General features: G+C 36.3%; 1 long non-coding RNA gene across 1 annotated transcript; it reads left to right on the forward strand.

Annotated features, from left to right (window-relative positions):
• Nucleotides 1-7,525: 7,525 nt before the first annotated feature.
• LOC113469299 lies at nucleotides 7,526-25,304 on the forward strand. The gene is made up of 2 exons (XR_003392760.1): nucleotides 7,526-7,638; nucleotides 24,877-25,304. It is a non-coding gene; the product is annotated as an uncharacterized LOC113469299 (long non-coding RNA).
• The last annotated feature ends 1,992 nt before the right edge of the window (nucleotides 25,305-27,296 follow it).

Genomic DNA, 27,296 nt, shown 5'->3' on the forward strand with positions numbered 1-27,296 from the left:
ATAGATATCCCATCTCTCCCATTAACTCCCCTGTATTCAGCTTTCTATTGTGCTGTTTTTGCAATCAATTAACTTTACAGGTGTTGTTTGCTTTCAACTATGTTACCTAATTTGATTATGTTCTATTTTGATAAATACTTTTTATAATTAACATGCACGAACTTAATAATCTGCATAGGGAAATTAACACAATATGTAGGTACATAATATTTGGAATGTTTTATTTCTGTATAGGTACCTAGTACATTTAATACAACTTGGTTTTCCGCAAAAAACGTCGTTCATATGTAGATAGGTACCTATGATGTAGATACCTATGTGACGATGTAAATAACTAAGCCTCAGAATGGACTTTTTGTATATTATGTTCCCGGTTCTGACGAATCACTGGAGACAATTTCCTTTCAATGAATGACACATGTCTTGGAGGGGGAGGGCAATGTAGGGGCTCCCAAATGCCAAATTTTGGTGCAACCACCCCCGGTCAACCTTGGGGGTCCCAAAAAAATATATATGTACGTCCCTGTGCACAACACCGTTATCGTAAAACTAAGGAAATATGCTTTCGAGTTAGAAATCTTAGGTACTATAAAGGTAGGTATACACTATAGGTACATACTCTATATATATAGCTAGCACTAGCAACATCACCTCGGTTCCTCCAACATTGTAACTTGACAGGGTGACACTTTGAGGAGAAAATTCGCATTCAAAATTTAGATAATTTTGAAAACTACGACTCCGATGATATTCTTTACCCTTAAGAGAAATGTATTTTCATTCGTTATTCGTTAACTACTAACAATTGAATTATAATTAGCTAATGTACGTATAGATATGACATAATAGATCAGTTGCGCTTACATGGGTGATGTTTCAAAGTCATAGAGCAGGAAAAATGAGGACCAACGGAATTTTTCTTTTTCTTCAACTGAAGCAATATGTAGGTAGGTAGACAAGATTGATAAGTTATACTTAATACTGATGGATGTACTTTAAAGATAATCTAATAATGCCATTATAAAGTGGAATATACCTAAAGAAGGGATGTAGGAAGGAAGTAATGTACTTTGTAAGTTTTTTTGGAGTTCTTGGGTCTTTCGATCTCACTGCTTTTCTTTCTCATTCTAAATTCATTTTAATCTGGATTGTTCTATTTGTTTGCCCTCAATTATAAGATATTGCTAATGTGTATACCAGCTCAATTGTTTTCCAAACTTCATCAGATTAATATCTCAGATCTGGAAGATTTCAGAAACTTTGAGAATAAGCATGAAACTTTTTGGCTGAGTTTTTCGAATTTCCTTTTATTAGACAGCTTTGATGATAATTGTAATGGAGATATTAATTAAAAGAAAAAAAAAGTGTTGTCAGTTCGACGTGAAATCTGACGTCACAACTCTTTGAACTTTTTCATTAGGACGGCAATTACAAAATGGAATTTTCAACCTTTTAAAGTTACTTTTTCGGAGTTTGGACCTCAGATTTGGATTTTTCACTACTTTTTACGTAGGAATTGACCATTTATTAATAATTTTTACCCATTTGCAACTCCTCCGTTATTGTGTTGTCAGTTGTTGGCTAATTAAAAAACTTTCAGGAGAGGAAAAAAACTTTTCTGAACAGAAAAAAGTGGAAACTTCTAGTGTTGTCAGTTGTTGGCTAATTAAAAAACTTTCAGGAGAGGAAAAAAACTTTTCTGAACAGAAAAAAGTGGAAACTTCTCAAAGTGTCATTAGTGCCGCTTTTACGTTACATTACATTAAAAATAAAAGGGAAAAAAGTGTGTTGTGATTTCTATAGATGACAGGGTATAGTAGTTGGTGTAACCTAACCCACACCTAGTACCTACCTATTCATACCTTCTGACGTCTTACCATGAAAATTTCACAACAAGTTCTGTAAAACTTTTTCGAGGAAAACTTTCGTTTCACCCCCAACTATGCACAAAGTCATCCAAAATATACCATATTTACCTAGGTATACGTATATCGTGAAGTTTGACGTCACGGCATACGCTCCCGTAGGCAATGACGTCATAATTCAAGACTCCCGCTTCGTTTGTTTGTGCGCAAGCGTTTCTGCGCAGTTTGACGTGAAATCTGACGTCACAACTCTTTGAACTTTTTCATTAGAACGGCAATTACAAAATGGAATTTTCAACCTTTTAAAGTTACTTTTTCGGAGTTTCGACCTCAGATTTGGATTTTTCACTACTTTTTACGTAGGAATTGACCATTTATTAATAATTTTTACCCATTTGCAACTCCTCCATTATTAGGTGTGTACGTTAACTATACCTACCTACCTACTTGTACCCACGTTGTATCCTGTCGTTGGGGTAGAAAAGTTTTCGGTCTTGTTTCATCAATAACTTTCGAGCTTTTTAAATCGTCCGTTTTGTTGATTTGAGGGCTACTTCAGTGTCTAGGAAAACTAACTTTTAGGTCAAGACTTCGGGTTCGGATTGGAAATCTTCATCATCAATGTTCACTAATAATCGGTCCATTTTCGGTCTTGTTTCATCAAATACTTTCGAGCTTTTTAAATCGTTCGTTTTGTTGATTTGAGGGCTAGTTCAGTGTCTAGGAAAACTAACTTTTAGGTCAAGACTTCGGGTTCGGATTGGAAATCTTCATCATCAATGTTCACTAATAATCGGTCCAACTGTCATATATGCCTTTTGAATACGAAAAAAAACTTTTTAAATTACATTGTGCATCATCAGCGTTGATTCCTTTGAACGACTGCCTAGAAGAGGGGCTATAAGTAAGTTATAAAGTTTACGAAATACACGGCACAGACGTGATGTTCTAATACAGGGGATCCCTACTGCAGGGAAAGGGCTCTATCTCATCATCACATGAGTGAGAGAAAGAAAAGAATGGGAAAGAGAGGGAAAAGGAAGGAGAAAGGGAGAGAGAGGGAAGGGGAAAGGGAGGGAGATGGACGAAAAATAGATAGTCCTTTTGCTTTCCAAAGAGCTTATAATTAATTACCTATGAGTAGGTACTAGGTAATATGAGGTCTGGACTGTAATTATGTGTAGGTGTATGAGGTCTTGAGTGTAAATACCTAGAACAACAGATTTGAACCGTTGGAGAATGCCTACCTGATTGGCTGATGATTGAACTTAAGTCAATCTTTGTCATCAATCATTGTAAAACTTCAACAACTTCTATATCCCGAGATAAATCGATTTAAAAATACCGGTAAATCGTGAACTTTGACGTCACGGCATACGCTCCCGTACACGATGACGTCACATCAAATGTCCCTAGCAAAGCTCCCTCGCAGGCTACACATTAATGTGTTTGTGCGCATACGTTTCTGTGCATTTCTTTCTGCTCCTCCGCAAGCGCGCTTGCATACTGGCGCTAACTAGCGGACGAAAAAAATAACTGCGTAAAATCTGACGTCACACATCTTTGAACTCTTTCATTAGAACGGAAAATATAAATTGAATTTTCGACCTTCTACAGTTATTTTTTCGGAGTTTTGACCTCAGGTTTGGATTTTCACGACTTTTTACATATGAATCGACCATTTATTTATATTTTTTACCCATTTGCAACTGCTCCATTATGTAAAAGTAATTCACATATGTAAGTCTTAGCATGCTCCTACAAATTTATATTCCTAGAATAAACCCCTCCAAAATTTATAGTACACAGTAGGTACATAAAAGCCCAAGATAAAGATAAAATCTACACTATACCTACATGTGGGGCAGGTATCATAATCCAAGGGTAGGTAATGTTGAATTTTCGCCGTTCAGAGACCTCCCAAGGGAGAATAAGATGCAAAGAGGTATTTTGTACGTTGCCTCTTACCTTCTTTTCAGGGAAAGTGCAACATTTTCTTCCCGTAAACCCTTTTGCCTTGGGTATTAAGTAGAAATTTCACCCCAAAAGAACTGGTCACTTTTGTAAAGCTGAAACCTATTTATTACTTTCGAAGAAGAATGAGGAATAAATGTTACGTGTATATCAAAAATGATATATGTATATTTTGGAATGGATTTGTGGGTGATAAGTACCTACCTATCGTGTTTATAAGAGAGATGACATGGTGCATAAACGTAGGTACATTTTCTGTGAGTTTGTCAAGTTTGGTACATTTCCTGTGAGTAAGTACAATCTACAGCACAATCTTTTCTTATTTTTTCTCAAAATTTGTGTAATGTCTTCTCCAAAAGCATTCTTCGTCGTTCGTCATCATTCAATTGCCAGTAGCAATATTTAAACAGAACTCCTATAGATATCCCATCTCTCCCATTAACTCCCCTGTATTCAGCTTTCTATTGTGCTGTTTTTGCAATCAATTAACTTTCAAATGTTACGTGTAGCAAAAATGATATATGTATATTTTGGAATGGATTTGTGGGTGATAAGTACCTACCTATCCTGTTTATAAGAGAGATGGCATGGTGCATAAACGTAGGTACATTTTCTGTGATGAGTTTGTCAAGTTTGGTACATTTTCTGTGAGTACGTACAATCTACAGCACAATCTTTTCTTATTTTTTCTCAAAAATTGTGTAATATCTTCTCCAAAAGCATTCTTCGTCGTTCGTCATCATTCAATTGCCAGTAGCAATATTTGAACAGTACTCCTATAGATATCCCATCTCTCCCATTAACTCCCCTGTATTCAGCTTTCTATTGTGCTGTTTTTGCAATCAATTAACTTTACTGTGTTCGTTTATTTCTTCAATTCAATCATAATAATTACGCACCCATTTATTACTTTTTATTAAACTATGTACACGGAACCTAATACAATATAATGAGAAAGGTAGACAATAACTATTGGAAAAAGTTCGAATTGTCAAAATCAAGGAAATGGGTGAAAAAATCAATTTTAAGGTCCTTTGAGTGCAACAAAGAGATCCAACAAAGTAGTAAATGGTGTGTCTCATCAGTGTAGCTTCTAACATGATGACGATTACGTTGCAAATTTTCCGTTACATTCGCGTTACGTCGTCAGTTTTTTCGAGGTAAAAAAACTTCGCCCGTGATCGGAAAGTTTTTTTCGAAAAATTTCGAGAAGGTAAGTTTGTATTGGATTAAGGCTTTCTTTGTTGAGATTTCTTGGTACAAACGATATCGTCCTAAATTAAATTCAAATAAAATAGATAACTTTCAACCGTTCATTCCCAAAAACTTGCCTACCTTTATAAATTTTAGATACCTACCCTTTCGAAAAATTTCGAGAAGGTAAGTTTTTATTGGATTAAGGCTTTCTTTGTTGAGATTTCTTGGTACAAACGATATGGTCCTAAATTAAATTCAAATAAAATAGATAACTTTCAACCGTTCATTCCCAAAAACTTGCCTACCTTTATAAATTTTAGATACCTACCTACATACTTACTAAGGTAGGTACCGTCCTAATATAGGTAATCAATTAATCATAATAACTCCTGTCACAGCTAACATGAGAATTGAGAAACTAGATGAGAGAAAAAATATCACATTGTTGATTGATATACATTCCTAAACGTGGTTTGTTCCAATTTGGATCAGTCTCATTTGGATCAGTTTTAAATCAAAACTTTTAATTGCTCGCGAAAACGACAATGGGATTAGTACTTGGAAGTTTGTACCTACTTAATTATTAGTAGTTGGGATGCGGCAAATAAAATTAGGAGTATCCCTACCCTTTCCAATGGAGCTATTGCTATTGTTGTTCTATTGAACGCAAAACAATGGACTCTTGTATCTGAAAAAATCCCTATTTAACACTTCAATTTTGAACCTGGTGTGTAGGTGGGAAAATTATTTGTATGAAGGGAGGGGAGGGAGAATAAAAATTATGTAGTAATAACACACCTTCACCATAATAAACGAGCATTTCTGTAAAACTTTTTCGAGGAAAACTTTCGTTTCACCCCCAACTATGCACAAAGTCATCCAAAATATACCATATTTACCTAGGTATAGTTCTATTTCTGTAAAACTTTTTCCAGGAAAACTTTCGTTTCACCCCCAACTATGCACAAAGTCATCCAAAATATACCATATTTACCTAGGTATACTTAACCTTCCTGAATACAACACGGCTGGTTTCCTTCCCCCTTTAGCGGGGAGGAAAGAAAAGTCCCATAACATTGGTTCAATGTACCATATTCGTAGAAGATTAACCCATCCTTTAGGGCTGTTTGCCCCTACACCTAAGCCTCAGAATGGACTTTTTGTATATTATAATCCCGGTTCTGACGAATCACTGGAGACAATTTCCTTTCAATGAATGACACATGATGTTGCACGACTACAAGCAAGCTAGCAACCCCTTAGCACCCATGACTTGGAGAGGGAGGGCAATTTAGGGGCTCCCAAATGCCAAATTTTGGTGCATCCACCCCCGGTCAACCTTGGGGGTCCCAAAAAAGTATATACGCCCCTGTGCACTACACCGTCATCGTAAAACTAAGGAAATGTGCTTTCGAGTTAGAAATCTTAGGTACTATAAAGCTAGCACTAGCAACATCACTTCGGTTCCTCCAAAATTGTAACTTGACAGGGTGACACTTTGAGGAGAAAATTCGCATTCAAAATTTAGATAATTTTGAAAACTGCGACTCCGATGATATTCTTTACCCTTAAGAGAAATGTCTTTTCATTCGTTATTCGTTAACTATACTAACAATTGAATTATAATTAGCTAATGTACGTATAGATATGACATAATTATTAGGTGTGTACGTTAACTACCTACCTACCTACTTGTACCCACGTTCTATCCTGTCCTTGGGATAGAAAAGTTTTCCGTCTTGTTTCATCAATAACTTTGGAGCTTTTTAAATCGTTCATTTTGTTGATTTGAGGGCTAGTTCAGTGTCTAGGAAAACTAACTTTTAGGTCAAGACTTCGGGTTCGGATTGGAAATTTTCATCATCAATGTTCACTAATAATCGGTCCAACTGTCATACATATGCCTTTTGAATACGAAAAAAACTTTTTAAATTGCATTGTGCATCATCAGCGTTGATTCCTTTGAACGACTGCCTAGAAAAGGGGTAGTACTTTTGTTTTCCAAAGAGCTTATAATTAATTACCTATGAGTAGGTACTAGGTAATATGAGGTCTGGACTGTAATTATGTGTAGGTGTATGAGGTCCAGTACTTTTGTTTTCCAAAGAGCTTATAATTAATTACCTATGAGTAGGTACTAGGTAATAATATGAGGTCTGGACTGTAATTATGTGTAGGTGTATGAGGTCTTGAGTGTAAATACCTAGATTCTAGAACAACAGATTTGAAACGTTGGAGAATGGCTGATTGGCTGATGATCTTTGTCATTAATCATGATACCTTCTCTCGTAACATGTAAGGGAAAGGGTACTTATTGTAAGACAAACGATACTGGAGTAGAGAAAGATAAATACGGCATTCACGAGAGAAAAAAGAAAAACACCCAACATTTTGTATTTCTCTTAATTTGAAAACGGTGAGAAAGCTCTAGGTTTCAGGGCATACATGCGCCATCCCCCAACCTTAGTCATCAGTGTAGCTTCTAACATGATGACGGTTACGTTGCAAATTTTCCGTTACATTCGCGTTACGTCGTCAGTTTTTTCGAGGTAAAAAAACTTCGCCCGTGATCAGAAAGTTTCTTTCGAAAAATTTCGAGAAGGTAAGTTTTTATTGGATTAAGGCTTTCTTTGTTGAGATTTCTTGGAACAAACGATATGATCCTAAATTAAATTCAAATAAAATAGATAACTTTCAACCGTTCATTCCCAAAAACTTGCCTACCTTTATAAATTTTAGATACCTACCTACATACTTACTAAGGTAGGTACCGTCCTAATATAGGTAATCAATTAATCATAATAACTCCTGTCACAGCTAACATGAGAATTGAGAAACTAGATGAGAGAAAAAATATCACATTGTTGATTGATACATTCCTAAATACGTGGTTTGTTCCAATTTGGATCAGTTTTAAATCAAAACTTTTAATTGCTCGCGAAAACGACAATGGGATTAGTACTTAGAAGTTTGTACCTACTTAATTATTAGTAGTTGGGATGCGGCAAATAAAATTAGGAGTACCTATCCCTACCCTTTCCAATGGAGCTATTGTTGTTCTATTGAACGCAAAACAATGGACTCTTGTATCTGAAAAAATCCCTATTTAACACTTCAATTTTGAACCCAGATGCAAAGAGGTATCTTGTACGTTGCCTCTTACCTTCTTTTCAGGGAAAGTGCAACATTTTCTTCCCGTAAAACCCTTTTGCTTCGGGTATTAAGTAGAAATTTCACCCCAAAAGAACTGGTCACTTTTGTAAAGCTGAAACCTATTTATTACTTTCGAAGAAGAATGAGGACGTGGTTTGTTCCAATTTGGATCAGTCTCATTTGGATCAGTTTTAAATCAAAACTTTTAATTGCTCGCGAAAACGACAATGGGATTAGTACTTGGAAGTTTGTACCTACTTAATTATTAGTAGTTGGGATGCGGCAAATAAAATTAGGAGTATCCCTACCCTTCCCAATGGAGCTATTGTTGTTCTATTGAACGCAAAACAATGGACTCTTGTATCTGAAAAAATCCCTATTTAACACTTCAATTTTGAACCTGGTGTGTTTGTACCGAAATCTAAAATAGAATATACATACCTAGATTAGATACCTCTTTATCCTTTCCGAACAGGACTGAAAAGTTCCAAATCGAGAGTCTGATCCCCCGATATTATCAATGTTGTACTCAGGATAGAACGGCTCTAAGTTCTATGTTGTGTAATGGTTCTGGCGATGAAGCACCAGGGAATTTCTTAAGACATTAATACGGATTTATTAAATAAATATTGATAGGTACCTAGGTGATGTAGCAACAGTATCGTTATTATGTAGGTACCAAAATCAAAGGCGGTTAAATGAAGTTTGAAACTATCAAAACATGTTCTGAGTTGAAAAACTAGGAACCATTTGTATGAACGCCTTGTAATGCTTAAATATGCAATGTGCAACACACTAAATACTTCCTCGTCCCAACATCTATTTCTTTTCTTTCAAAGTGACATTTTAACATTCTTACTAGTTACTACCTATTCTGCCGTGCTAAGCGAAAACGCCGTATGTCAAAAAAATTGATTTTTGGTTTTTGGTGCCAAATGGTTTCTATGATCCTAAATTTTTTCTTCTTTATCCTAAACCTCTAAAAACCACTAAAACGTATTGCCGTATGTCAAAAACGTATGTTTGCCGTATAGATTGAAATCTTTAAACTCGATTTCCCGAAAGTAGGGTACTACCTATTCTGCCGTGCTAAGCGAAAACGCCGTATGTCAAAAAAATCGATTTTTGGTTTTTGGTGCCAAATGGTTCCTATGAGCCTAAATTTTTTCTTCTTTATCCTAAACCCCTAAAAACCACTAAAACGTGTTGCCGTATGTCAAAAACGTATGTTTGCCGTATAGATTGAAATCTTTAAACTCGATTTCCCGAAAGTAGGGTTTTTTGACATACGGCGTTTTCGCTTAGCACGGCAGTATTGTTCTCCTGAAATTCAAGATCATCTTGGGATCTTTATCCCTATCCTAATAAAAGATAGAAGGCTATCCCGATAAAATTCCAACCCTTCTATATTCTATATTTGCTTATTTTTACTTTTCAATTTTTGTGACAAACTCTTTTAACATCCTGTAGGCAGGTACTTTCAGCAGAGGAAATTTTTTGTTTCTTGATTGGAAAATAAATTCAATATTATTTTTTCACCATAAAGTTTCGGGTGTCGTAACATTTCTATTTAGGAGATTGAATTTTTATTAAGTTTTCTTGAGGTGCTGATACTCGTATACCTACCATTTTATTTTCCAATAGTGGTTGTAACGTTTTCTCATTTATATTGCACAAAAGAACACGTACATGTATAGCACCTTTGTTTTATTATCTATCCTTCAGGTCTTTTATTACCATTGTATTCTGCCTATGGAAACTCAGCTACCGTTTTACCAAGTGTAGTAAATTGAGCCCCAGTCCGCCTAGTTAGCTTGGAGGGTAACGCGTATGCCTTGTAAGCCTTAGGTTCGATTCCCGCGCGGGGCGGATTTCACCCTAAACAGATAAAGTTCGATCTCGGAACGGTTGGCTTTCTCCTACCCTGTCTTCCTTCTCTCTTTGCTTTCGGGACGATAAGACCTTGGAAGTTACAGTTCCCTCTATCAAAACCTCTAAAAAAATTATTCTTAAGACCTCCTGAAAGCAAAAGAGAAATACGAGTACCTGAGAATTGTATAAATTCCTTCTTTACTCCTTTTCCTTCGTCTTTTTACTTTCTTTATCCCTTTTCTATCCCTTCCCGTCCTTCTGGGTTTCTTCTTCTCCTCCACGTTCCTGCTTTCTCTTTCTCCTTGATTTTCTGTGTCTCAGTTTTCATTTTTCACAAAGACTATACAGATAAGCCTCGACTCAAAGAGTTGTTTTATCTCGATATAAACGCCTCTATTAATTCTTCATTTTCTCTCATCCTTTTTCCTCCTGCTCTCTCCTCTTTATCTCCTTTCTGCCTTTCTTCCCTATTGAATATTCCCATTGGCAATTAAAACCTGATGTCTCAAAATAAGGAGAGGGAGTGGTGTGCAGACTGATATTTGGGAAACTAGCACAAAGAAGTAGAAAATGCTTCCCCTCTAATATCTTGTTTTCAATCCCTTTCTCACAGAAAGATTCAAGGAAGTAGAGTATTTCCTTAATGGGTGTCCTTTCCTCCTGCTCTCTCCTCTTTATCTCCTTTCTGCCTTTCTTCCCTATTGAATATTCCCATTGGCAATTAAAACCTGATGTCTTAAAGGAGAGGGAGTGGTGTTCAGACAGATATTTGGGAAACTTGTAGCACAATGAAGTAGAAAATGCTTCCCCTCTAATATCTTGTTTTCAATCCCTTTCTCACAGAAAGATTCAAGGAAGTAGAGTATTTCCTTAATGGGTCTGTTTTACCAAGTGTAGTAAATTGAGCCCCAGTCAGCCTAGGTAGCTTGGAGGGTAGCGCGTATGCCTTGTAAGCCTTAGGTTCGATTCCCGCGCGGGGCGGATTTCACCCTAAACAGATAAAGTTCGATCTCCGAACGGTTGACTTTCTCCTACCCTGTCTTCCTTCTCTCTTTGCTTTCGGGACGATAGGACCTTGGAAGTTACAGTTCCCTCTATCAAAACCTTCAAAAAAATTATCACCATATAAAAACATGTCCATCTCTTTGTAAACCAAATTGGACACCAAATTAATTTGTAAACCAAATTAATTTTCCATTGCGTAATTGATGGGTTCTTCTCAAGGAAAACAAAGAAATACACCTACACAGCACAAGATGATAAAGTTTAGGCTTGGAATTCAAAACCACCGTCTTCACACATATCACAAAAAAAAAAAAAAAAAAAAAAAATAAATTTCCTTAATGGGTTTTCTGGTATTTTAGGCACATCCACTAATATGTATGCCTGCCTCTCTCTCTCTCTCTCTCTCTCTCTCTCACTTAACCTAATTTTATTTCTCTTCCCCCAATCATTGTATCCGAAATCTTCATAGAAATGGCTTTAAATTGGAAACTTAAGGACCACTTCAGTTTATTCCATGTGACCCTACATTTGACGCACTCTACTGGGCTACATTTTCAGCATCGCATGAAGCGAACAAAATGCAAATAGGTGCTCTCAAACAGTTCATACACCGCATCTATGTATATTCATAACATTTTGCCTTTCTCCTATTTTCATCTGGAAAACACAAAGAGCTACAATTCGCTGCATAGGAAACCTTGTATCACATCAGAGCACAAAGCATCTGAGTAATACCTATTGCAAAAAGAAAAAAATATTAAAGCAATTACGTTTATATCTAGATATCTACTTGATATAGGTATAAGTAGTATAAGTGTAAGGATAAGAAAAGTAATGGGACTTTAATGGGGAACTCGTGTTTTGTTTCATAGGTACCTATTTCGAGCTTTTTTTAAATGGCGAAGAAATAATGATTTATCTAAAAAGACTTGGAAAAAATGTCATAAAAGGAGTTATTAGAAAAATGTTCCCATTACACTTCATCTCCTGAGACACGTTAAGGTTGTATGTCATTTCCTTAGAGGCCTGTGAGACTGTTAGAACCCTGAGCTGGGTTTTATGAGAATACAAAGCTGGGGTTGGTGTGAGGTAAAACTAACAAATTATGAAGACCTTTAGCCCCTGCTTTAAGAGTATCATAGGGATGGGGAGAGGGACCTGTAGGATAAATATCCTAGTAAAGATACCTACCTAGGAATCTACGTCAAAAGATAGGACGAGGAAATGAATGAGAAAAGGAAAGAGGGAGCTGTAAAGGAGAGAGGGAAGGGAGGAAAGAGAACGAGAAGAGAGGGAGAGTGGGAGAAAGAGAGGAAAAAGGGAGAGATCAAGAGAAAGAGAGAGAGGAGGCCTTTTGAGTAATCCAGAACAAGAATTGGGTATTAGCCTGGAATGTAGAAGGTTTGGGTTTAGTACCTGGTGGGGTCGGAAAATTCAAAAGAAAAGGCAGTGTGGTTAGGATTTTTCGCCTCTATATTTACTATTGGGCACACGCATTGTAATAATAACATCAATGCAATCGTTCCCAGAAAGAAGGGCCTACGTGAATAGGGCCCAAAATATATAACATAAGCCCTTTTTCCTGGGAACGAGTTAATTATCGGATTTCATGCTTGAGTCACTAAAGCGCGCAGGACTTTGAAACTTTGAGAATCTGGACTAACAAAAAGTTGGTAAGCAAGGGTTAAGAACGGATTTTCTTGAAATTTCAATTACATTTTTCAAAGTGAGAACTTTTTTCTGCTAAACTGTGTGTTTACGTAGGATTTTTCGCCCCTATGTTTACTATTGGGGCACACGCATTGTAATAATAACGTCAATGCAATCGTTCCCAGAAAGAAGGGCCTATGTGAATAGGGCCCAAAAAAATAACATAAGCCCTTTTTCCTGGGAACGAGTTAATTATCTGATTTCATCCTTGAGTCACTAATGCGCGCAGGACTTTGAAACTTTGATAATCTGGACGAACAAAAAGTTGGCAAGCAAGGGTTAAGAACGGATTTTCTTGAAATTTCAATTACATTTTTCAAAGTGAGAACTTTTTTCTGCTAAACCATACAATGTCACAACTTGCGACTCACAAGTAACCAAAGTAAATAGTGTCATTTTTCCAAGATATTAAATTAGCCGAGCAGTGTATTACCTTGTCAGGTGTTAAAACCACAGAAAGTTATGAGACATTAAAAACATAAATGTGACTATTATAGAGAAAGTTGGTAAACACAAAGTAGAGATATGTGACTATTATGGAAAAAGTTGGTCGCCAAAAATTAAAATTATGGAGTTTCCCTCTGAATGTAAAGGTGTTGTTTGCTTTCAACTATGTTACCTAATTTGATTATGTTTTATTTTAACAAATACTTTTTATAATTAACATGCACGAACTTAATAATCTGCATAGGGAAATTAACACAATATGTAGGTACATAATATTTGGAATGTTATTTTAATAAATACTTTTTAAAATTAACATGCACGAACTTAATAATCTGCATAGGGAAATTAACACAATATGTAGGTACATAATGTTTGGAATGTTTTATTTCTGTATAGGTAACTAGTACCTACATTTAATACCAACTTGGTTTTTCAGCAAAAAACGTCGTTCGTATGTAGATACCTACATAATTATGTGACGATGTAAATACCTATTTGACGTAGAAGAACAAAAATGTCAATAATGTTACTATTTATTTTATACTTACTATCTATCGATAGTAGGTACCTAGTACATTTAAATTTAATACAACTTGGTTTTCCGCAAAAAACGTCGTTCATATGTAGATAGGTACCTATGATGTAGATACCTATGTGACGATGTAAATACCTATTTGACGTAGAAGAACAAAAATGTCAATAATGTTACTATTTATTTTATACTTACTATCTATCGATATAGAATGATGTAGGTATAGAGATTATAAATATGTAGGTACCTTACTTTGTGTATGATCACATACAGGATGGACAACTGTAACATCCTCCCTTCTGAACATACCCGTACATCTAGCCATGGATGGAAACGGATAAGGTTCGTTTTAGGAACGGCTGGCTTCCTCCTATCCTGTCTTCCTTCTTTCTTCGATTTCGAGACGACATCGACAAGAACTTAGCAGTTCTCTCTATCAAACCTCCCGAAAAAAACGGCCGTTCAAACCAAGCCATTCTTTTTAGTCCTATTAAAATTCAGATTCCGTATTGTCCTTTGAAAGAGGGAAATATGCTTCAGAAATCGGATTAGATTTTAAAGAAAAATTCGCGTATATGCAGAATACAAATGCGTGATTCACCGATTCCGACCCTGGTATAAACTTCGGGTGTGGGTACAGAGATTAGGTTTTCATCCCGGTATCGAAGTATTAACGGGGACAGGCATGGAAGTTTTCATATTAATCAATCACATTATGTCAACACACCTTGCCGATGCCGTGCAATATCACAGAAGCAAAATGGAGTTGTGGGTACAGAGATTAGGTTTTCATCCCGGTATCGAAGTATTAACGGCGACAGGCATGGAAGTTTTCATATTAATCAATCACATTATGTCAACACACCTTGCCGATGCCGTGCAATATCACAGAAGCAAAATGGAGAGGTGTGGGTACAGAGATTAGGTTTTCATCCCGGTATCGAAGTATTAACGGGGACAGGCATGGAAGTTTTCATATTATAATCAATCACATTATGTCAACACACCTTGCCGATGCCGTGCAATATCACAGAAGCAAAATGGAGCGTTTGTCTGCCATCCCTTTCTATCTCATCATCACATGAGTAAGAGAAAGAAAAGAATGGGAAAGAGAGGGAAAAGGAAGGAGAAAGAGAGAGATAGGGAAGGGGAAAGGGAGGGAGATGACGAAAAATAGATAGTCCTTTTGCTTTCCAAAGAGCTTATAATTAATTACCTATGAGTAGATACTAGGTAATATGAGGTCTGGACTGTAATTATGTGTAGGTGTATGAGGTCTTGAGTGTAAATACCTAGAACAACAGATTTGAAACGTTGGAGAATGCCTACCTGATTGGCTGATGATTGAACTTAAGTCAATCTTTGTCATTAATCATGATACCTTCTCTCGTAACATGTACCAGAAAAGAAGCAGGCTCTGAACCTATGTACTTATTTGAACTGAGATAGGTGCCTATACCTACATAATTGAAGAGTTGCACTTACGTGGGTGATGTTTCAGTAACATGTACCAGAAAAGAAGTAGGCTCTGAACCTATGTACTTACTAGCTGAATTCCGTCGCTTCGCTCCGGAATCCCGCTAGTTCATCCCGAGGCATGGCCAAACTTGTGGCAACCCGTAACACACCCCAATGTAGAAAGATGTGTTCCTTTACCCTTTTAAGAGGTTTAACCGGATCTCTTTTTCCTCATTCAAGCGGTGTACTAATAATAGATCAGTTGCGCTTACTTGGGTGATGTTTCAAAGTCATAGAGCAGGAAAAATGAGGACCAACGGAATTTCTCTTTTTCTTCTACGACTTCTAGATCCCGAGATAAATCGATTAAAAAAATACCGGTAAATCGTGAACTTTGACGTCACTGGCCGAACCAGAAAAGAAGTAGGCTCTGAACCTATGTACTTATTTGAACTGAGATAGGTGCCTATACCTACATAATTGAAGAGTTGCACTTACGTGGGTGAAAGTCATAGAGCAGGAAAAATGAGGACCAACGGAATTTCTCTTTTTCTTCTACGACTTCTAGATCCCGAGATAAGTCGATTAAAAAAATACCGGTAAATCGTGAGCTTTGACGTCACGGCATACGCTCCCGTACACGATGACGTCACATCAAATGTCCCTAGCAAAGCTCCCTCGCAGGCAACACATTAATTTGTTTGTGCGCATACGTTTCTGCGCATTTCTTTCTGCTCCTCCGCAAGCGCGCTTGCATACTGGCGCTACCTAGCGGACGAAAAAAATAACTGCGTAAAATCTGACGTCACACATCTTTGAACTCTTTCATTAGAACGGAAAATATAAATTGAATTTTCATTTTTGTGACAAACTCTTTTAACATCCTGTAGGTAGGTACTTTCAGCAGAGGAAATTTTTTGTTTCTTGATTGGAAAATAAATTCAATATTATTTTTTCACCATAAAGTTTCGGGTGTCGTAAATACAACATATGCTCGCACATCTGAGCAACCAACATAAATACATACATAATGGAGTTTACATTTTAAATACAGATGTTTTACCTAACATGTAAGTCTTGGCATGCTCCTACAAATTTATATTCCTAGAATAAACCCCTCCAAAATTTATAGTACACAGTAGGTACATAAAAGCCCAACATAAAATCTACCCTATACCTACATGTGGGGCAGGTATCATAATCCAAGGGTAGGTAATGTTGAATTTTCGCCGTTCAGAGACCTCCCAAGGGAGAATCAGTAAAAAATCCCCATTTTGCCTTTCTCTATTAAGACTTTTTCCACCGTTCTCTCCTGGATTATTTTGTGCGGAATATTATATGCTGCAGGAAAAAAAGCTACATTTTACATTCTAATAATTTGTTTTCATTAGAGCAACCTTTTACTTTGAGCTTTCGAAATTGTAATTCTGAGTGAGCTCTTCAACGCAACCAAGAAGAAATGTATTTTCAAAGCTCTGAGAATTGCATTACGTCCAAAGAGGAAAAATTCCAATCATATCCATATCCAAAGAGGAAAAATTGGGAAAAGAAAATACGTTATACGGCTTTTGTTGTTGGTACACCCTGAACGTAACACCTGCATAATAAGCTGCCTATGTATTTCCTTACCTATTTAGGATTGTATTCCGTTATGTTTCGCCTTTCCGTCTTCCTACATGTTATGTAGGGCAGGTAGGCCTTTTTTTCTCATTTTTTTCTGCACCAATTTTCCTGTTATTCTTTGGTGTTTCAATATTCATAGGGAACTACACATAGCCATAGAGTGAGGCAAAATCCTATCTACGAGTTATTATTATTATTTTTTTTTACATTTCCTCCTTTTCTTATTATCTCCTCCCTCCCTCTTTCTCTACCTCCCTAATATCTTTCTCCCTCTGTCTCTGTCTACCTCCTTATTTCAGTCTCTTTCTCTCTCTATCTTCCTCTACACAAAGACTACAATAGGAGCTGATGGAAAAATAACTTTCACCATGAGATTACCAGAGGGGACCCTTACTTTGTGTATGATCACATACAGGATGGACAACTGTAACATCCTCCCTTCTGAATATACCCGTACATCTAGCCATGGATGGTTACATTATTTAAGCTGATTCTAAAGCAGAGAGAACCCTTTGAAGAACTGCCAGCTAGCTAGACAGGTTAGGGTTAGCTATTCTCCTCCCTGTTTATAGTCCCCTATGCGATGCGTCTTCTCGAAAATTTTCCAAGACTGACATGTTTTCAAGTTCCGTAATGTAATAGAAAGTCGTGTGATGTTCAGACCAGAGTTTTTCTTCTTCTATTTCTTTCAATTATGTTCCCATGGATGGTTACATGATTCTAAAGCAGAGAGAACCCTTTGAAAAACTGCCAGCTAGCTAGACAGGTTAGGGTTAGCTATTCTCCTCCCTGTTTATAGTCCCACAGCTAGACACTAGTCTACTCTCTGTTTAACGTCCCCCAAAGAGTTTACACGATATTAGAACTTTTTATTTGACTTCTAAACTAATCCCACCCCGTATAATTATTTTGCCTCATATTTTTTACATTACTGTGACTTCTAAACTAATCCCACCCCGTATAATTATTTTGCCTCATATTTTTTACATTACTGGTATGAATGCGGTGAAGTAATGTAATCGGGTCAAATTTTCGATGGTCAGATTTTAGTGCCAAAACACGTTTTGAGGTCCCTAGAGCCTAAATCCAAAGTTTCAGCCATTGGTCCGTGTGTGTGTCTCTGTGTCTGTCTGTCTGTAAACAAAATATCTCAAATGCTATTCTGCTTAGTAAGCAAATTTCCTTCGGTTTCTCCCATTCCCTTTCATTCGACTATGTGGTTTTTTCCCCCAAACATTTCCAGTGGGCATTATTATCAGCATCCTCTTCTGTACTCTTTCTTACCCCTTTACATACGAGTATTCTGCACATTTCCTCTCCCTATCCACCTCCATCTTCTATATGTCTAACTCTCTCCTCCACTATCCTATCTTTCTCATTCTTCTTCCCCGTATTCTTTCTTACCCATTTACATACGAGTATTCTGCACTCTCTCCTTCACTATCCTATCTTTCTCATTCTTCTTCCCCGTATTCCGATGTAGGACATGTCCGTTTGACACTTCCGAAAAGTTTGAATGGGGTCTTAGATGTAGGACATGTCCGTTTGACACTTCCGAAAAGTTTGAATGGGGTCTTTTCATAGTCTTATAATTTCCTCGCAGAAATCCCATAGGGAGAAATGACATTGTCCCTGTAGAGTACTGTAGACAATGACATCGAAAATAAGAAGAAAAAAATTCTTTTCCATCTTTTCTATTTTTCACACATGGCCTTGTTGCTTAGCGTGTAATGGGGTCTTTTCATGGTCTTATAATTTCCTCGCAGAAATCCCATAGGGAGAAATGACATTGTCCCTGTAGACAATGACATCGAAAATAAGAAGAAAAAAAAATCCTTTTCCATCTTTTCTATTTTTCACACATGGCCTTGTTGCTTAGCGTGTAAATAAATAAAAAATAAAAACTTTCTATTTTTGTCTAAATCTCAGATACAAAGTTGATGCTTGAAAGAGCCATAGTCTCAAGTTGAAAGGCAATCCTCAAGATGGAAAACCGTCAAAAAATGAATCCACATCAAATGAAGTCGATGTGACTTGGAGGGTTGGAAATCTGATAGTAGGTATGAAGAGTTTAAAATGACCACTGGCCATGAACAGACTTCAACATAATGATACATATAAATAGAACACACAATACATGTATGTATACCTGTAGAGACATATAAATACAACATGAACTCAGATGCAAACTTGATGCTTGAAAGAGCCATAGTCCCAAGTTGAAAGGCAATCCTCAAGATGGAAAACCGTCCAAAAATGGATCCACATCAAATGAAGTCGATGTGATTGGAGGGTTGAAAATCTGATAGTAGGTATGAAGAGTTTAAAATGACCACTGGCCATGAACAGATTTCAACATAATGATACATATAAATAGAACACACATGTATGTATACCTGTAGAGACATATAAATACAACATAATATGCTCGCACATCTGAGCAACCAACATAGGTAAATACATACATAATGGAGTTTACATTTTAAATACAGATGTTTTACCTAACATGTTATACTTACCTACCGACTTTACAAAAAAAAAAAAAAAAAAAAAAAAAAAAAATCCCCATTTTGCCTTTCTCTATTAAGACTTTTTCCACCGTTCTCTGCTGGATTATTTTGTGCGGAATATTATAATATGCTGCAGGAAAAAAAGCTACATTTTACATTCTAATAATTTGTTTTCATTAGAGCAACCTTTTACTTTGAGCTTTCGAAATTGCAAACCTTTCGTGGAAAAAGCAAAAACAGAAGAGAATTTCAATTATTTACCTTACATGTGGAGTAACATGTGCGAGTTGATCTTTGAACTATATTGTGTAATTTTTTCAAGTCCAAACCATTATATGTTGAAAGTTTAACTACTTAATTGGAATTTTCAAACTCAAATTTACAAAAGAAGCATAGGTAACTACAAGGTCTTCTATGGAATAATAATGATTGAACTAAAAAAAAAAATAAATAAACTGAGTTCCAGATTTTATTGAACAGTTTATATTTATTTATCTTTATTTTTTCATTTTTTTTTTTTTTTTTTTTTTTTTGTTTCAATTATTTATTTATCTTACATGTGGAGTAACATGTGCGAGTTGATCTTTGAAATATATTGTGTAATTTTTTCAAGTCCAAACCATTATATGTTGCAAGTTTATGTGGTTATGGTTAGTAGATAGCTACGTACATTGTACATGCAAGTATAACAAAAATGTTACTATATATTTTGGAGAGCACTTTTTGTGTGCTCCCTAATTTCCAATTTGGGAGTGATTTTTTTTTCAGGGGGGAGTTTAGTGACATCCCCCTAGCTCCCTTTAGCACCATCTAACAAGAGAAGGTAAAGAACAATACTCTAATAAGAATCATAGCTTATGAAATATACAAACAAAGCTCACGGAAAAATAGCAGTTCTGAATTTTGTAAAAAAAAAAAAAAAAAAAAGGATTCACTTCACAAAAAGCACTTGAACACGTGCTAAGAGTTATAATGATCGTCGCCTTCAGGGGGAAAAGAAAATAAATATAATTTAAATGCTCAAATAAGAAAACAACCTCATTTCCTTCCATTTTACTCCCAAGTTTCCCTTCATTCCACCCCTTATCTCGTCCATCGTCCCACCCTTTCTTCCTCTCCTAATCCATACCTTTTCCTCCTAATCTCGAGCTCTTCATACGACTCTTGCTAACAACTCCGTCTTCATCTTTTGCGCGTGGTTCTCAGAACCCTGTTAGAAAGACTTCTAGCTTCGGTAAAGTTGGCCAAAATTTTGTAAGAGGATGAGGTCCCTTAAAAGTGTAGATAAGGTTCTTTTCCGAAACGGCTGGCTTTCTCCTATCCAGTCTTCTCTCTTCGCTTTTGGGACGATAATACCTTAGCAGTTACAAGTCCCTCTATCAAACCTCTTTGAAAAATCAATGGCTATCAGGTCAAAAGACGCTCACATCGCTTTTTCGGGCAACACTCGGATGGCCCAAAGGTCAGCCTAATGTTCTCCCAAGACTATCCGTGGCAGGAGTCAACAAGGCCCTAGGCTTTCGTTATATGTAGATAAGGTTCTTTTCCGAAACGGTTGGCTTTCTCCTATCCAGTCTTCTCTCTTCGCTTTTGGGACGATAATACCTTAGCAGTTACAAGTCCCTCTATCAAACCTCTTGAAAACTGCTAGAAAGACTTCTAGCTTTCGGTAAAGTTGGCCAAAATTTTGTAAGAGGATGAGGTCCCTTAAAAGTGTAGATAAGGTTCTTTTCCGAAACGGTTGGCTTTCTCCTATCCAGTCTTCTCTCTTCGCTTTTGGGACGATAATAGCAGTTACAAGTCCCTCTATCAAACCTCTTTGAAAAATCAATGGCTATCAGGTCGAAAGACACTCACATCGCTTTTTCGGGCAACATTGGGGTCAGATTCCAATTTGTCCGAAAACTAAGTTCCTGATAAATAGCCTATCTATCCACTGATACTCGTTTTTCTGATATTCCTCCAAATAGGAACCCCTCTCCAAAATCGCAGCGAATTCGATCATCCAGAGCTCCATTTTCAACCCAAAATTTCTCGTTTTTTTGTGAAGCCCTTCCGGGATTCAGAGTTGGGCTTTTGCTGGGTTTCTCTGATAAATATATCATCACCCTTTCTCCTACTCCCTCAGGGTCCGGGGAGCGTTAAACCGCAATGCTGTACATAATGATATTCCTAATTAAGGAGCGCGGTAGCGCTCCGCCCCGCCAAGTCAAGAAAGTTTGACCGCGCTACTAGAGATATTATACGCGACAGGGAATGTGAAGCCCTTCCGGGATTCAGAGTTGGGCTTTTGCTGGGTTTCTCTGATAAATATATCATCAACCCTTTCTCCTACTCCCTCAGGGTCCGGGGAGCGTTAAACCGCAATGCTGTACATAATGATATTCCTAATCCAATCTATGAAAACTGTGTGTGAACAGGGAGAGAGAGATAGAGAGAGAGAGAGAGAGAGAGAGAGAGAGAGAGAGAGAGAGAGAGAGAGAGAGAGAGAGAGAGATACAATATCAGATTTGAATAAATCTTCAAATGTAGAAAGACATTTGGGAACAAACACTCACAGTGTCATCGATGCGAAAGTTACAAATAAAACAATCACTAATGTAATTATTTGTATTTTCCACATTGTTGAAATACTTGAGAGCTCTCTCTATCTCTTCTCGTTCGCTTTATTTCTTTTTGTTTGAAATACGTTGAAATAATCCCATTTCCAAATACGTTGAAATAATCCTATTTCCATTTCTATTGTTTGTTCATTTGCAGGAAGGTTGTCAGTAATCAGTAGTGTTGGTACCTACCTGGGTACTTAACATACTCGTACATATCTAACAACTAGGAACCAGGAATGGAAATTTTATATCAAGAGGTGGTTCCTTGTTCAACCTTTGTTTCCATGGGTGCAATATTTCTGAAAAGCTATTCCAGTCTTTACTTCGCTCCAAAAAATCTCCGAGATGTATGGTACACCTTTTCTATTAATTTCATAATTATGTGACACCTGAAAGCTAAGACACCTTACATTATGCTGTGTACGTAAATAAGGAAACCACTAACAAGTCTTGTTTAAACTGTGTCAAGTGAGGGTTGTCATTATTAAAGCTAGTGTTGTTATTAGCAGCTTCTGTGTCATCAGAAAATTCAAGTGCAGACGCCATAAGAAGTTCCATTTATCTTAATGCCGATATTTTATTAACTATTTATTTAATCAATGCTTGAATGAGTTACTTAAAAGTAAATTTTGAAACTAATTCAATATCTAATAATAATTATTAATATCTAGGGAATGGTACGCGTACATCATTAAATGTTCAATTTTATTTTTCTAGTCTTCAAAACATGACGTTATCTACCTATAATAAACTGTGTGTTTGTGTAATATGAAAACGGAATCGTACCTATGTTAAATAACAAATACAGAGACACACGTTCGTTTGAAGAAGAACTGAAGAAAGTCAATATTCTGTAAAAACCCTGAATCCAACTCAGTAAAAACACACTTCTTTCCCCTGGGATAGCTTTTGCTTTAGGTATTTTCAAGAAGATATGAACCATAAACATTCCTTAATTTAGGGGGGGGGCCCCCCAAAATTAACCATGCGATAACCCACCTTCAAAACTGTACTTGATTTTAAAATGTTGCAATTCTGACAAATGGTATCACCCTGTATACAATTTGTTTTTCTCCGTGAATTTTCCACCTACTCCCGATCACCTTATCTGACTATATTGTGATACCTAGGTAGATGAATAGGTAAATAGGTAGGTATATTTTTCGGAATTTTTAATTATCGAAAACAATGTTAGAACACTTTAATAAATACAAATAAAAAAATAAATATATCGAAAAAATATACCAATTTGTGTGAACGCCGGAAAGTATGTAAGTACCTTCTAAGTATGCAATGTGCAAAGCAATTTTCATAACCAACAATATAGGCAAAGGCACATGAGCAGTATAGGCATTAGACAGCACATGCTTTAGGATTTTTCTTCATTCATATCTAGGTACCTAATCAACCTATGTAGGTATTTTTAAGACCTACCCCAATGTTTTGCCAACTAAAATAACTGGTGTTTTGCCGACAAATTAAGCATCGAGGTTTCTCTATCAGTGGTAAGCCCATCACATTAAAATCGATAGTTCATATCGTAAAACGTGTTAAGTACTTGGGAAATTAGAGATTGCTAGGCAATATAGGCAAAGGCACATAAGCAGTATAGGCATTAGACAGCACATGCTTCAGGATTTTTCTTCATTCATATCTAGGTACCTAATCAACCTATGTAGGTATTTTTAAGACCTACCCCAATGTTTTGCCAACTAAAATAACTGGTGTTTTGCCGACAAATTAAGCATCGAGCTTTCTCTATCAGTGGTAAGCCCATCACATTATAATCGATAGGTAGTTAATATCGTAAAACGTGTTAAGTACTTGGGAAATTAGAGATTGCTATTAGGGTATTAGGTAATGTGTAGCTTTAAGGCGATAAACTTTAGATAGCAATTAGGTACTTGCTATGAGTGGGTACTTACAAGATTATACTCTTAAATAGGTACTAGTATATTTAAACATTTAAGTATTATGCTCAAACTATAACATGGTAATGTAGGTATCCCCCTTCCTACTATGTAGGTAATTGAAGATAATGTAATATGTGATGCTAAAATTTAATTGCCTAATAAACGTACCCATTATCTCTTTATTTTATAGGATGAGCTGGATGAGACGAGGGAGGGAGAGAGAAAGGGAAATGGTATATTTAAACACTTAAGTATTATGTTCAAACTATAACATGGTAATGTAGATTGTAGGTATCCCCCTTCCTACTATGTAGGTAATTGAAGATAATGTAATATGTGATGCTAGAATTTAATTGCCTAATAAACGTACCCATTATCTCTTTATTTTATAGGATGAGCTGGATGAGACGAGGGAGGGAGAGAGAAAGGGAAATATGAAGTAGGAGGGAAAGAGGGTGTAAGATAGGGGGAAAGAGGGAGTTTGAGAGGGTAAAAGTATTAAAGGAAAGATGAGCCTGAGGTAAGATTTTTCCCTTCTCTCAAATTTTCAGTACCTATCAGAGTAATAATGAGCAATTAAAACTCTCACTCAAAACATGATAAACTCTTGCTTTTAATCAAAGTAATTTTCCCAAGATTTCAGCAAACAAAATGGTTTCCTGCCAATTTGAAAAGTTTAGAGAATTTTTTAATGGGCTTTCAATTGGAAAATTTTCAAAAGCTTGAGAAGTTTGGAATTTTCAACTTCAAGGGAAATTCGGATTTTCAATCCATGATTTATCAGTTGTGGATCTTCTCACAAAGATTTTTATTGGGTACACGATTTGGAAGCCCTGGGTTCAAAACCCAGCCAGGTGAAAATTTTCTGACCTAACTTTTCAGTTTCCCAACAAATATCTATCGATCTATCGCTGTAAAAAAGGCAATCAAAGCTGAATAGTAAAATTTAAAAGCTCCAATATTAGATAAATGCATACCTAATTACATGTGATTTCATGTTCTCTGTTTCAGATTCAACAATCACATCAACCCTTCATTCTTGTTGACGAGTACGAACAAAATTAACAATAAATTAAACTAATCTATACGATTAATTAAAATAATTAGTTAATTAATTAAAACTACACCATATAAATAAATTAGAAAACTCCTACTCATGTAACTCATTGCCAAACTGATGTGTGCTAAAATAAATTCGTATTAAAAAAAAATAATAATAAAAAAATAAAATAAAAAATAAAAGCAGACACAATTTTTACAAACAGGTCCGTTAGCCAGGGATCAGGGGGTTCGATTCCCTATTTAAGTTTCAGTGATAAGTTTATAACAAATTAATATAAGAGATCTATAAGCTATTAGAGGCATTTTAAATCAGTTCAGTCATTATAGGGAGTTCTAACGACTTAGCTCCTGCCTTTGACTTAGTTTACTTGTCCTCATTTAATTGAATACCTCTGGTATTCAATTTTGAATACCCCGAAGCAAGGGTAGTACTGCAATAATTTTATTTTGCCCATTAATAATTATTGTAATTTAAAGAAATAATGTGAGTACATATATTACCTTTATTGAAAAAAAAAAACATTTATTAAAGCATTTGTAGGATAAAATAAATAAATACTACGTGAAGGAGGAGCACACAAATTATGAAGTGAATAAAAGGCGGGGTACAAAATTGATTTCTAATCTTTTTTGGGGTGGGATGGATTTTTGTTTATTTTTTGTGGGCAATACATATACATAAAACGGAATCAAACGGAATCAAAAATCAAACGGAAGCTGCACTGAAGAAATCAGAAGCAGAATAGGAATGGGGAAGATAGCGTTTGAGAAAGTCAAGGATCTACTGACCACAAGAAGGATAGGCGGGGTCCAATCTATGAAAACTGATGTGTGTGAACAGGGAGACAGAGAGAGAGAGACAGAGAGAGCGAAAGAGAGAGAGTGAGAGAAACTATGTGTGTGAGGAAGGGAGAGAAAAAGAGAAAGCTGGGGAGAGAGAAGTAGAGAGGAGAGAGGGAGAGAGAGAGGACTACAGGCAAATGATGGAGTGGATGCGAGGTAGTCTGAGAAAAATAATGGGGGGGGTGAAAAAAGGTAGCAATTTGCAGAGGCCGTTAGAATATTCAACAGATTTGATTAGAACATTTAGAACCCAATAGAATAAAATATGAATTCCTAAAACAAATAAGAGCTTTCTCTCTCTCTCTCTCTCTCTCTCTCTCTCTCCGCTCATTATCCCCCTCTCTTCCTCATCTCTCTTTCCCCTGGTCCTCTTTCACTAGTCCTCTCTTCCTCCTCCTTCTATCTCGCTCCTTTTTTCTCATTTTCTCTCTATTATATCCACGTTTTCTCCAATCATTAACCCTTTCACTGCTTTATCCTGTATTCACCTGGTCCTTTTTTAGAGCTTTCTCTCTCTCTCTCTCTCTCCGCTCATTATCCTCCTCTCTTCATCTCTCTTTCCCCTGGTCCTCTTTCACTAGTCCTCTCTTCCTCCTCCTCCTATCTCGCTCCTTTTTTCTCATTTTCTCTCTATAATATCCACGTTTTCTCCAATCATTAACCCTTTCACTGCTTTATCCTGTGTTTACCTGGTCCTTTTCATTGTTAACACATTGGTCTCAAGGCTAGTCCACTAATCAGAACATTGAGTTCCGACAAAGACTCTATGCTTTTCATACGTATGGTATGGTAAGTAACTAAGGACCTACCTCTGGTGGTTGAATACCAAATTAACTCAAAACTGACAATGGTGTACTATGAGCTTGATTGTGGGGGACCTACCTAAGGTGAACTCCAGCATTTATAAACGAATACCTCTAGGTACATTTATAAACGTATATCTAGTTATTTAGGTACATTTGTAAATGTGTATCTGGATACATTTATAAACGAAAATCTAGTACATTAGGTTTATAAATGTACGTTGGGTAAATAAATGTACATAGGTACGTTTATAAACGAATCTCATGACAAATGAACTGCATTACCATTTACAATTCATCGCGGAAAATAAAAGCAGTTTTAATGAACAGGAATATTTTTTCTGGTCTGTACGTAACGTACGGTTTAAATGGGAAAAAGTAGAAAGTTGTGAACAAAATATCTCAAGAACGGTTTGTCGTAGAGAAATGAAATTTGGTAAATAAATGTTTATAAATGTACATAGGTACGTTTATGAACGAATCTCATGACAAATGAACTGCATTACCATTTACAATTCATCGCGGAAAATAAAAGCAGTTTTAATGAACAGGAATATTTTTTCCCCCGGTCTCACCATGCTTTCGTACCCCGTAGGAATAAAAATGTATATTTTATAACAATCAGAACTCTGCTCCCTATTGTTCGAGTTCTCTCTAGCGCTTCGTGAAATTATATTTATTTAATAACAACGGACGGCATGAAGAAGAGAAATTATGAGGAAA

The sequence above is a fragment of the Diaphorina citri genome, unplaced genomic scaffold (genome assembly GCF_000475195.1).
Source record: "Diaphorina citri unplaced genomic scaffold, Diaci psyllid genome assembly version 1.1 scaffold1020, whole genome shotgun sequence".
Classification (NCBI taxonomy): domain Eukaryota; kingdom Metazoa; phylum Arthropoda; class Insecta; order Hemiptera; family Psyllidae; genus Diaphorina; species Diaphorina citri.